Source organism: Rhinolophus ferrumequinum, chromosome 7 (assembly GCF_004115265.2).
Source record: "Rhinolophus ferrumequinum isolate MPI-CBG mRhiFer1 chromosome 7, mRhiFer1_v1.p, whole genome shotgun sequence".
Lineage (NCBI taxonomy): Eukaryota > Metazoa > Chordata > Mammalia > Chiroptera > Rhinolophidae > Rhinolophus > Rhinolophus ferrumequinum.
In genome coordinates, this window is record NC_046290.1 from 45,312,119 (window position 1) to 45,325,934 (window position 13,816).

Genomic DNA, 13,816 nt, shown 5'->3' on the forward strand with positions numbered 1-13,816 from the left:
TATGAACTTGGTAACTAGATATGCTTTTAGACGACAGCCCTTTTATTTTAGAAACAGATTTGCTAGCTGCTTTAAAATCAGCAGAGCTGTACACTGAGTAAATCAATGAAAGATACTTTGTGTGCCAATTTGTTCCAGCCATATACAGCTTCTTTAGCAATTATCAAGGGTAAAAAAAGTTACCAACTTTCCATATCTGGTGAAACCAGGATTATATTTTAGGTACTCCTATCCAGTTTGGGCTATGGCTTTGTGGGGGAGGGCTGTTATCTTCCTGTCCCTTCAATGATACCTGTCTTCTAAGTGTAGGGGAACACCGTGAAAAAACTGGGTGTTCATCTCTCAATTTTCTCACTCCCAACCTCCGCTCCCAACATACTTCTATCTGTAATAGTGGCTCACTAGGGCACCGGGCTGTGTATAATGTGTGTGTGTGTGTGGAGGGGGGAAGGGTATTGATTTCCTAGGACTGCTGTAACAAATTTCCACAAACTGTGGTTTAAAACAGCAGAAGTTTGTTGTTTCATAGTTCTGGAGGCTGGAAGTCTGAAACCAAGATGTCAACAGGACCATGTCTCCTCAAAGGCTCTTGGGGAGGATCCTTCCTTGCTTCCTCTGGGTGGTCCTTGACATTCTTTGGTGTGTAGATGTGTCACTCCAATCTCTGCCTCTGTCTTCACTTGGCAGTCTCCCCTCTCTGTGTCTGAATTTCCTTCTTTGTATAAAGACACCAATCATTGGATTAGAACCCACCCTAATTCGGTATAACCTCATTTTAGCTTGATTACATCTTCAAAAAACCTATTTCCAAATAAAATCAGTCATGGGTTCTAGGGGTTAGGATTTGAACATTTCTTTTTGGGGGGCACAATTCAACCCATCATAGGAGGTATTTTTTGGAAAGCAGCATTCAGCCCTCGTTCTATCTATGTTTTCTCTTGTATTGCAGGGACTACAAGCCTGAGAACTACATTCTTCAGAATCCCTGAGTATCAGAGTTCTGGTTTCTTTTCTGCCAATAAGAGGCACTTATACAATGAAATTGTTTTTGCTCCTGTGGTAGCAGCAGGCAAACGGATAGGCTTTGATTGATGGCACGTGGGAGGTTTTGCAGTAACTTCTGAGTGTCCTCCTGCAAACTGTCTCTTTTGGGGTTGTAACAAGCTGAGATCATCAGTGATAGTTTGCTGAAACTCCTTGGAAGCGAGGGACATCTTTTCCCAACCTTTGCTTCCTCAGCCTTTCCAACAGTTTTGTGAGCCTCCATTTCCCTGAATTACATGTCTTCCTTGAAATACCTTAAGTGGTTCCTATTTTTCTGACCAAATCCTGCTTTATAGAGTATGTGTACGGGAGGGTATCATGGTCTTCCTAGAGAGGTATCTCAGAATCTTTAAAGGCATACATGCCTTTAAATCTCTCCAAGATTCCCCTCACGTCACTGGGTGGGGAAACACCTTGCCCCTCACTGACAGTTGAGAATCACTTGTATAATGATTTTGAACTCTCATACTATGCTTAAAAGAGAGACATGATGAGATTTCTATAGAGAGGTCACAGTCTTCAGGGGCCAGTACACTTCATGAGGTCGTATTACAGTAAAATACTCTCTAACCTTGTTGCTCTTAGATTATCATGGAAATTACACAGAAAAGAATGTGCATTAGTTTTTCTGCTCAAAAACCTTCTTTGGTTCTCCACTGATTGATGAATTAAGTACAAACATCTCATCTGACATTCAAAACCTCATCATATATCATCTGACATTCAAAACCTCTATGATATAGTCTGCTAGAGTATGAACTCCATGCAGACGAGGACTTTTACTGTTCCATCCTCACCACCTATAACTGTGTCTGGCATGTAGCAAGTTTTAACTAATTATTGTTTAATAAATGAATGTACTTACTTTCCCAAGTATTTTCCTCCTTGTTTACCTACATCTCTATACCCTGCAGTCAAATTGCAGATATCCATGCCACACATCTATCCTTTCTTTTTCTGTACATTTGCACACATCGTCACCTCTCTTTGTAATGGCTTCCTTCTCCCACCTCTTCCTTTGTTGAAATCCTAGCACCTTCTAAGTATTGTCTCAAAAACCGTCCTCTCCACGAAGTCTTTCCTGGCCTGTACCCTTGATTAGATGATACATCTCCTTGCGTTGACCTCTCATTCGCTTTTTTAAAAAAATTGAGACATAATTGGCATATAACATTGTATTAGTTTTACCTGTACTCTCATGCACTTAAAAAATTACTAACCTCACTTTTTAGAACAGTTAGGTTTACAGAAAAGTTAAGCAGATAGTATAGAGAGTTCTGCCCTCCACTACACAGTTTCTCCTATTATTCTTATGTATCGTGGTAAAATATATGTAACATAAAGTTTACCATTTTAATAATATTGAAGTGTAGATTTCTGTGTGATTTTAATTAAGCACACTCACATTGTTGTGCAACCATCACTAGTACCCATCTCCAGAGCTTGATTTTCCCAAAAGGAAACTCTGTATCAATTGAACAATAACTTCTCATTTCTCCTTCCCTCACTTCCTGGTAACCCCGCTTCTTCTTTCTGTCTCTATGAATTTTTGCCTATTCTAGGTAACTCATGGAAGTGAAATCAAACAATATTTGTTCTTCAGTGTCTGGCTTATTTCATTTAACATAATGTCCTCAAATTTCATCCATGTTGTAGTGTATGTTCGAATATTATTCCTTTTTAAGGCTGGATAATATTCCATACATGTAGATATCATATTTTGTTTATCCATTCACACATTGATGGACATTTGGGTTGTTTTCACCTTTTGGCTATCATAAATAATGCTGCAATGAATATGGGTGTACAAATATCTGATCAAGTCCCTCTTTTCAATTCTTTTAGGTATAGACCCAAAATTAGAATTGCTGGATCATACGGTAATTCTATGTTTAATTTTTTGAGGAACCTCCATCCTGTTCTCCGTAGCGGCTGCACCATTTGACATTGCCATTAGCAGTGCTCCAATTCCCCCACCTCCTCCCCAACACATTATTTTCTATTTCCCATATTATTAACATCTTGCATTACTATGGTACATTTGTTACAATTAAGAACCAACATTGATACATTATTACTAACTAAAGTCCATAGTTTACATTAAGGTTTACTCTTTGTGATATACAGTTCTATGGGGTTTGACAAATGCACAATGTCATATATCCACTATTACAATTACAGTTTCCTACAGAATAATTTCACAGGCCTAAAAATTTCCTGTGCTCCTCCTATTCATCCCCCTCCCTCTGAATCCCTACACAACCACTGATCTTTTTATTGACTCTATAGTTTTGCCTTATCCAGAATGTCATACGGTTGGAATCATACAATATGAAGCATTTTCCGATTGGCTTCTTGCACTTAGCACTATGCATTCAAAGTTCTTCCATATTTTTTTGGTGGCTTGGTAGCTCATTTCTTTTTATTGCTGAATAATATTCCATTTTAAGGGCATATCACAGTCTGTTTATCCACTCATTCATTAGAGGATATCTTGGTTGCTTCTAGTTTTTGGCAATTTCTCATGCATTTTGAACCTATTATCATAATATTTTTCCTGCTGTTATAATTTTCTTTGTGCAAGTTTAATCAGCCCCTAACTCTTCCATTCTATTAGATGATACATTTCTTAATGGCAGAACCTAATGTCTTTCTCACATGATTAGGCATAAAGTAGTGACAAAAAGTGCCTTGCCTATAATAGGTACTCAGCGAATGCTGTTTGAAGTGAATAGATTTTTAGATTTCTCATCCTGCTAGAGAAGCTGGGGCCTTCAGGGCAGCCTTTTCAGCCTCATGAGAGTTGTAGGCTTGGTTAAGACAGCTTGTCATTGCATCAGTAAGACTTGTCATCATCTGTTCTTCAAGGGCAATCGTGTTAGCTCTGCTAAGGTTGAGATGAGATTCTCATACCAAAAAAATGATCAAGTTCAGCTTTTGGCTGAGTCTCCTTCCCTGATATTTGTGGAGTTGTCCTGCTAGTCATGAGAGGGACAAGAAGTAAGAAAGATGGGTCCTGTGAGCCTGGAGGCTTATGCAAGAAGCCCATGCCTGCCTGTGGGGACCCAGAGCAAGAGTGCACATAGAGACCCCCTTCTCGTGCCATCCCCAGTTCCATCTAGCACTACAAGGGGCATTGCAACATAGCTGATGACATCCCAGTCTGAACGTCCACTCTCCATCTACTGCCCTGGCCGCAAAGTGTCTCCCCTTGGTCATCACTCAAGCCTATGTGTATGCACACAGGTAAGCAGCCATGGAGTTTGCCCTCAGGAGGACAGATTCAGGAAAGAGGCTCACAGAGTTCTGAAGTGGGCTCACAGCCATTGGGGCCAGGAATCCTGCATGTGCGGGGTGTGGGCTGGAAGGGGAGGCATGAGGTCCTTGAGGGGACGTCCCCTCAGCCCCACAAACTCCTCATCCAGGGAGAGGCAAAGATGGAGGGCCAGAGCAGGGCCTTCCAAAGTGTAGGATCCAGGGCAGGGGCTGATTGCCCTGGTCTAAGGTGAATACTAAAAGAGACCTAACTGAGATGCTTGTTCAAAAAACAGGCAAAACTCAGGACAATACACATTGGATCAGAAATCAATATACTACCTCTTTAGACTTGGGAAAATCCCTGTAGCTTTTTGTTACTACATATACATTTTTTTATCATTGAGGTAGGGAATTTTCTGCACAAATTCCACCCTGCAACATGAGTGGGCAGTAGGGTAGGGTCAGGGCAGTGGTGTGCTGCAGTGGGCTCATCAGAGCCAGTTGTTAAATTTTGTGAGCATCTTGTAAGCCAGTTATTAAACATGGCTACTACTAGAAATTAAATTATATGAGCTTACAATTCAACAAATTATATTAAAACAAAGATAATAAACACACAAAATTTCACTCCTAATTTTTTTTTTACAATTTTTTTACTATTATCTCTGCCCTTGGTGCTACTTCCGCCTACGGCATCTGTATGATAGAAATACTATATAATGATGTTATTGTGCATCTCTTCCCAACTCCACGTTTGGCAGCATCACATGGGTAGCTGAAATTGACCATGGTAGGAATACATACACCACAGAAACTGGCAAACATTACAAATCAGGGTCCTTTACTTAGTTGCCCTCATTCAGGCCCAGGCAGAGGCCTGTGCATCAGTCATAACCTCTGTTCTAGGCTATTCTGAGCGTGGCTCCCAGATCTGCCGCTAGGTCTGATTTCTGCGCCAACCCAACCTCTTTTCCTTCCCTAGTGGGAGGACAGATATGCGCAGTTCAACACCTTGCAATGTCAGACTTGTTTTTGCACAGACCCTGGGGGTAAACCCTTTCCTGCCGTCTCTGTTTATGAAGGAGAATCTCGAGACTACAGGATGAGCTGTTATAAAATTTGCTTTCTTTCAACCGTTTATCCATGTGAATCAGGATGTTCTTGATACCTAGGAAGAAGAGGAAGAGAACGAGAAGGAGGGGTGGGGTGGAGGGAAGAAGAAGCCTCAGCAGCTGAGGCTGAGAGAAGAAAAGCTGCACTTGCCACCCACGGAGCTCTGCATCTAGAGTCTGATTTGACACATGCTGCACTCAGGCCTGTGTGGTAGGGAGAAGAGCATAGATTCTTCCCTTTGTTGTTTAAGTTTCTGTCTCTGCTTCCTCTCTGCCATTTCAGCCTCAGGGAAGGTAGAAGTGAAGGCTGTCACGTGAAGGAGGAGATTATGGCATAAGATAGGTTTCCGCCAGACTTGTTAGTAAGGGGAAGGCCTGCCCCATCTGCCACCTCCGGGGACTGGGGGGAGATATAGGAGAAACACCTCTGTGACACAACGCCCGAGGAGAAAGGGGCGTCTTAGATGGGTTGAAGGTCAGGCCAAAGGCATGAGGGCATTAGGGATGGCTGTTAGGGCTGGGAAACGCCCTGGGCATCAGGCTCTGCCTGTTTGGGGGAGGAAGGGATGAGGACCTAGTCTCCTAATTTCTGATCTAGTGCTCTTTATGATAATTCTCTGGCTTTCTTTCTTTCTTTCTTTTTTTTTGTTAATTTTTAAAAGCAGTGTAATCCTAAAACGTAAAAGAGATCAAAGCGAGGCTGATCTAGGTATGATGGAGGTGGGAGCCAGAACTTCCCCCCCCATCTCAAAGCTTTCGAGGTTTTCCCCAAACTCCCACTCCTCAGAACAGAGGTTGAAAATCAGAGCAATGAGATGAGCTCTCACATCCCATACCTTGATCTTGTTACCATAAATAAAACAGGAGTGTTACCATGGCAACCTGTTTAAATTGCCCCTTATAGACCAGATTAGCCAGGATCGATAGTGCTTCCTGAATGCAGAATTTCTTTCCTTTTATAACAAGAGTTTGAACAGATTATAGACTAAAACACTGGGAAACAAGGTCTGAGTCAACACAATGAAATTGTCATCTGCAGCTCCTCTTAAATGCCCATCGGAGGATGTTTCTCAGTGCAACCGTCTCCAGCCTTGTGCTCTTCCGGCCACTGTGTTACTCACTGCTCAGTCCTGTGACCCCTTCCCAAGCGAGCTCTTCCTGCTGCTCTGCCTGTGTCATTAGAAAGGACACTTCTGGCGGTAATAGCCTGCTTCCCAGGGCTCAGCTGTCATGTGACGAGATGCTGTCTTTGGAGGTGGACAGATTTTAAACGACACTCCCCGAGTGGGCTGGTGGAAACAGACCTCAGAGCTGATGGAAGCCCAGCCCTCACCCCAGGGAAGAGCTTATTAAGAGGCATTAGTAGCCCTGAAACCAGAGCTAGTCGGCCATTGTTCCCCAAGACACAAGAGCAAGGAATTCCTTCCCCAGTGAAACCTGGAGGAGAAGCTCGAGAAAGATGGCAATGCTGAGTTTGGTTGCTTTTTTGAGTAGGAAGGGTTGACTATGGCTTTCTCTCATGATCTGAGGGTCTGGACAGAGCCCTGAGTCCCACATTATCTTTCAACTGACTGGGGTCTGAAATCCTGTGTCTTTTGCTTAAAATGCAGATACTCCTAAGAAAGGTAGCAATGTACATGAATCCCCAAATTCTCATTAAGGTGTCAGGCTGGAATCTTGTTGGTCAGGATGGGGGCGGTTAACATACACTTACCATGTCCCAGGCCTGTTACCAAGTCCTCAGTTAGTGCTCCCAACAATTTTGTGAGGTCTTATTATCTGTGGCTTTGGGTTCTTTTCCTTTCTTCTACAGTCTCTCTCCTATTTTGTCATAGCGTTTTTTACAAATTTGCTATAATGACATTCTAAGTGAAGAAAGATTAAAAATGTAAATTGATAGCGTGAATTTACAGTTCATTTTTATATGGTACAATTTTAGTTTTAAATGCAAATATGAGAGCATTTAACTCATATGCAGAGTCTCCGAAATCATACAAATTGTATTTCATAGCTCATACGTGCATATGTATTACATTCTTACCAGAACAATGGAAACGCTACACGAAATGAACTCAACTATTCATTTCACTTCTTGATTTGTGCACATTCTACCAACACTCCCTACCTTTGGCTTACTGGTGAGTAAGGAAGGTCTGAGAAGAAAAAGAACTATGGATTGATTGGCTTATCTTTTTTCCCCTTATATGCATTATTTTTGGAGTATGTGATCAATTAACACAGGCAAGTAACCCGCGTATGAAAGGATGTGACAGAGCTCTTGGTGGTTTGTGTTCCTTAGAATGCCATTGCCTTTTTTCTGCATTTGAAGCAAGTTCTGATTTGAAAGGAAAGTGTGGCCCCTTGGGACTGTCAGTGCCTGTGTCACATAGTTGTAGTATAACAACACTCGTGTTTGAATCTGGGCACCATGGCACAGCCAAGTGGACACATAAGGTGAACCGTCACAGTACCCGGGAGCATAAAGTGACAGAGTGAGGAAGAGTCTGTGTCTGTGTCATGCAGCCTCAATCACTCTTTGGAGTCAAAGTTAAATCTCATTTCATGGTGGTACTAGATCCAAGTACAGCAGGAGTGTGTGTGTGTGTGTGTGTGTGTGTGTGTGTGTGTGTGTATGAGGGGGTGGAGGAGAGAGAGACAGAGACAGAGAGAGAGAGAGAGAGAGAGAGAGAGAGAGAGAGAGAGAGAGAGAATGAATGTGGAGGAATGTGTTGCAGAGGACACATTTCTTTTCTTTTATAGACTATGTGCTGTTGGTCTGTGTTGTTTATTCACTATGTTCTTCCAAGGGGCTGGGCAGTTCCTCAGATACAATGTTTGGGAATGCTGAAAGCACACTGGTTAAGATTTAAAACTGTGGGCTCTGGAGCCATGCTCTCTGAATTCGAATCCCAGATTTGCTACCTATGTACTAACCCCATGACGGCAGGCAATTCACTTAACTTCCTTTGCCTCAGTGTCCTCAACTGTCAGATGGTGATAATAATGGAATCCACCTCAGAGGGCTGTTGTGAGGAGTAAATGAATTAAATCCTGCAAAGTGCTGGAACAGTGTTTGGCACTTGATAATGGCTTGGTGTGATGTTGTTTTTCATAGGACAGGGACCCAAATGCTGAAAGTCTCTTTTTGAAGAATCGTTCAATGTATCATGAGGTTTGGAAGCAGGAGAGAAAAAGAAATGAATACCATCACAGCCTGTGTTTTAGTGGAATAATAGCCGTCAACAGATGGCCTTGCAGAAAGAACAATGAACAAACCAGGGGACATGCTCTTCCAAATGCTGGGACAGATTTCTCCTTCGAGTCTCATGAGTAAAATCACACCAGAAGTTTGAGCCCCTGGGTTCAGTGGGGCTGGGTGGCAGCAGGTCTGTGGGGTCGAGGAGGGCTTGGCGGATTTTAAAGGGTACACTGGAGTTGAGGGGTTTCCTTCCTGGAGATGGATCTGGCTGGCAGAACCAACTTTGATTTCTCAATTTCTTCTCTGGCTCATAGCTCTGCTTCTAGCTCTGCTGGTGTCTCTGAGGTGGGTAACTTTCTTCTTTACCAAGCTGAGCATCCTTCAGATTGGGTGGCATTTTGTGTGGCATTCCCAGGTAGGTTGGGGTTGGTGCTGAGATGGGATTTGGGCTAGGAGGAATAAAGCAGGAGGCTGGTGTGTGTGTGTGTGTGTGTGTGTGTGTGTGTGTGTACGTGTGCGTGTGGGCATGCACACACATTTACATGGGATGATGGAGTGTTTGGATGAAGTGGTATTTATATGCACAGGGGAACATCCAGGGACATGAACCTCCTGTTCCCCAATCCTTACCACATTTCTGTTTCCTCCATGTGAAGTTCATGAACAAATCATCCACTGAAAGTTCAGGAAACATTGACTTAGGTCATGGGCTATAATTCCCAATCTTTGTGACCTTTAAAATGGAGCTTGGGTCCCTGCTGAGTGCTGTAGGCTGTTTGCAGAATGAGTTCGGTCATTATAATTATTACCAGATGGGAAGAATTCTCAAACTCTCTCAGGGCCTAAAGGCTGTTGATAATCTTAAAACATTTTCCCCCCCATAGTGGATTATCTGTGGTCACCCGTGCTCTGCTCCCCCAGCTGTCCACTTCCCTATAATCTGGGCTGGCAACAAGAGGGGATCAGAGTTTCAGGGCAAGTGCAAGTGGAGGTACATGGTCTGTGTAGGTGTGGGGTGGCTTTCCAGAACTAAAGAAAGACATGTCCTATGTGTATATACTGGGCCTCTGTGTGTGTGTGTGTGTGTGTGTGTGTGTATGTGTGTACATATATATATATACACACACATATATAAATATATATGTATATATATATGATCTTTGACTTCTTACATTTTGTCTTTTCTCCTTTTGCTGTTTATGAGTAATAGAAATTCATGGTACAATCTCATTACATAAATATGAGAGGATATTGGAGAAAGGAGAGCGGGAGATGGCAAAATTAATTTTCAGTTTTCACTTTGTAACTTGAAAGGGAGGTGAGTGAGGAGGAGGTGAGAGACAACTGCACGTCCTCACACTCCTTCCAGAGGTAGGTGAGCGGCCCCAGAGCTGCAGGCGGTGTGGGCGCCCTGCCTGCCGGCTGAGCATCCCGGGGTGGGCTCTGGGCTGCACCTCGCTCAGAGTGCCTGCCGCTCTGGCTCTATGGGAAGAGAGTTGAGAATGGAGCTCTGCCCTCACTGCTGTGTCAGCTGAGCCTCCCAGTGACACTTGGCGGGCCGGCTTGGCTCATTTGCATTTTCACAGCCAAAGGGCTGCTTGCAAGATGTTCTCTGCAGATATTTAAGTTGCTGGATTCCAGAGCACTCCTGGCCCTTCTTCCATAGGGTCACTGCAGCCAATGTCACTTTTCTTAATTATGAAGAGGGCAGTGTTGTGACTTTCATGCCTATGGGAGTTACAGTAATAACAAAATCAGGGCCAGTTCTTTTCCTCCTTCCCTCCCTTCCTCCCACCTTCCATGCATTCTTTGTCCTTTCTTTCAAACCTTTAATATGTGTCAATTCCTGGCGGCAAAACAGAGCCCAGTGTCTTGGGCCAGGCTTTGCCATCCTGCTTCCATAGGCAGGAAGAGGTATCTGGGAAGGACAAGTTTTTCATGTTCAAGTAATACAATTGTCAGGGACAGTCCCTGTATTTTGGTTTTCTATTGCTGCTATAACAAATTACCACAAATTCAGTGGATTAAGACAATAACCATTTACTGTCTCACAGTTCTATAGGTTAGAAATCTGGGCACAGGATGGCTCAATGGGTTCTCTGCTTAGATCCCTACAAGTATTGACAGGGGTGTGTTCCTTTCTGGAAGCTCTGAGAATAAATCTGCTTCCGAGCTCATACAGGTTGTTGGCTGTATTCGGCTCCTTATGGTTGTTGGACTGAGGTTTCTGTTTCCTTGGTGGCTGTCAGCCAGGGGCTGGACTTCTGATCTTAAACGCTGCTCATTTTCCATCTCATGCTTCACATGTGGCCTCTTCTCAATCTTTAAATCTCTCTAATTTTCCCTTTTTGCAGCATCTGGCTGACTTCCAGCCATAAGAGGTTTTCTGCTTTAATGGGCTCATGTGATTAGATAGGGTCAACCTGAACAATCCAGGATAATTTCCCTATTTTAGGGTCACTGATTAATAACCTTAATTCTACCTTCGAAGTCCCTTTTGTGAGGAATATAACATATTCACAGGTTCCAGGGATTAGGATGTGGACACCTTGGGAGCGGGCATTATTGGGCCTACTGCACTCTATAAATAATTCATCAATTATCTTGGCCATCCAAGAGTGAGAAACTGTTGCGACCTCTGTCAGGGTGTCTGCTTAGCATTTCCACTAGATGCTGGGTGGGGCTGAATAGAGAAAGTGAAGGACACTGAAGCAGATGCAGCAGTGGACATAAGCACTGCCATGCTCCAAAGGGAAGCAAAGTCCTCTTCTGAAGCTCAGAACTTCTGGACTGGATATGTGCCTGGAGGTCAGGATCTGCCTCCTCCCTCATGTTGGGGCCATGGAGACCTAGACAGGGGACATGACATCGCCAAGGTCAGTGGCCATACCACAGCGGAAGAATTCTGAAAGCAGCTGTTACAAGGCCTGACAGGGGCTTTTCAGAACATGGGTATGTCTCTCAGATCTTTGGCCTTTGTGCCCGTAGTTTGCAAAAGCAGATGGCTCAACCAGACTGCACAGTCTTGAAATAAGTGACGGTGGCTTTCTTGGCTCTAGAAAATTTAAATTCAAATATTATGGCTTGGGGCATATATGAAAATGGCTGCAGCCTTTCTGCAGCCTGAGGATAGTTGGTCATGATAGCCAACAAGACACACTCCATCTTATTCTTACAATTCTTACAATTTCTATTTGGGAGTCCCAGTGCCCTGGTGGCCAGATCCCTTCACTTCTCCTCAGCATAGCCATGGCCTCCCAGGCTGATCAAAACACAGGCCTTGCTGCGGGAACTGCGCTGAGACATCCGTGGGAAGAAACCTGGAGAGGAATCCCCCCTCTGTTCACTCCTGTCTGAGAGAAATCAGGTGTCCCACAGGCCGGGGGCTCCATTTCAGATCTGCAGGCGGCAATCAGGTTCCTAGGGAGATGGGCTAGGTGTTCAGAGGCTTCATTCTTTGGTCTCTTCTGCTCACCTGGGCTGGGCGCCTCTTTATCTGAGTCGGGAGACATCCAGCTGCGGGGGTTTACATAAGGCAGAGCAAAGTGCTCTTGAGCTAAGAATACATCCGCCGCCTTCCCTGGGCCATGTGCCTGGGATGTTAGGAAACTGACTCACTGCATCTCTCACTCTATGAAAAGACAAATATATGAAAAAAACTACTGGATTAATGACAGAGGAAAAAAATTGGTATTTTTAGCAAAGGAGGCTGTAAAGTCCTAAAAGATGGAAGTTTTACTTGAAAAAGGAGCCTGGAGTATTTTAGCCATATTTATCCGCGGGTACTCTCAAGGGGCAAGTGAGGCACAGAGAGAGGGGAAGACTCTGCAGTAGGAAAATGCCTCATGATGATCTTAGCGACAGCAGAGCAGGCTGGCTGGGCTTTGTCTGTGAAGTTCAGGCAGGGCTGGTTTTCTCACAAGCCAAACACTCCATTTGATTGCCAGGGTGCACCTCTGCGGATAACTCGTGAAGTGCCGGTGGGCAGTCCAGCCCCACTTCTGCCAGGGGAGAAAGAAGCACTGCAGCCTGGACTGCAGGTGGGCTGTGCGTATGTGGCAGTCACCAGAGCACCTCCGAATCCTACATGGGGTCCCCAGCCTCCGGTGGCTTTCTGCTCTTGGGAGAAAGCTTGTCTCTTCCCCAGAAGTCACTCCAGTGTCCCCTGGTTGGCATGTTCATATTAGTTTGGAGATTTCTCTAGGTGGAGCGGCTGCTATAGTTGCTTCTAGAATGACTCCAGTCATTGCCCAGGGTTTCCTCCTGACTATTAATCAGAGACACAGGTCTAAAGACAACATGGGGAGGTGTTCACAAAATGGCCAGTGTCTGTCACTGATGGCTTTGTGTATGCCAGTCAAGGGCTGCGATTTGTTCCTAGGGAGAAACACCGCTAGTTGTGTATCCAATAGCCGTTCTTCTCCCCTCTTCCTCGCTGGTGGAATCAACCTCTGGCTATTGCAGACGTTGAAGATTTATTGTCAGGTAATATACTTGGTAGTTGGAAAAACTGACTTTGGAGCCGGATGGCCAAACTGTGAATCTCAGCTCCACCGCTTACTGTGACCTTATTTAACTTTTCTGTGCCTTAGTTTTCTCATCTGCAAAATAGGTATAATAATGCTACCTCTTTAACAGGTGGCTTTGAAGAGTAAATGAGTTGATGCCTGTAAAGTGCTTATACCAGTACCTGGTTCACATGAAGTGCTCAAAAAATGTTACTGATTATTGGTATTATTATTGTTATTATGTCCCAGTATCTCCTGGAGCTTGGTGTAGACATATTATACATTACTGGTGAATTGGCCCTGAGAGGAAGTCTAAAGGGGACTTCTGGGCAATGCACAGAAGGTCAGGGACATTGTCCATTTTGGCTTCTCGTGGTTGGGTCTCTACGTGATGCCTGAAATTACAGAAGCAATCCCAGCCCTGGGACAATCCAACTTTGGATATTTTGTTACTTGGGATAATAAATTGTCTTATTGTTTAAGCCTTCTACCATGTACAGTCAAAAACATCCTAACTGATGTACCTAGTAAAGGCACACAGGGCCTTGTTAAAGCTACAGTGCGTTTAAACCATGTGTAGAATTAAATGCGTTTGACAATAGTGTTAGGATGATTCTTTGTTTTATATTAAAAAAAAATTTGAACAGTAATACACTCCCATGGTAACAATGTCAAGATGTATGAAAAGCTTACGG

At 43.9% G+C, this 13,816-nt stretch overlaps 1 long non-coding RNA gene across 1 annotated transcript in view; it reads left to right on the forward strand.

The window, feature by feature from the left end:
• Positions 1–8,849: 8,849 nt before the first annotated feature.
• The window catches only part of LOC117025002 (uncharacterized), a 70,417-nt gene continuing 65,450 nt past the window's right edge, over positions 8,850–13,816 (forward strand). Inside the window, exon 1 of the long non-coding RNA XR_004423542.1 lies at positions 8,850–8,958. This is a non-coding gene — a long non-coding RNA (uncharacterized LOC117025002). The remainder of the gene's footprint in view (positions 8,959–13,816) is intronic.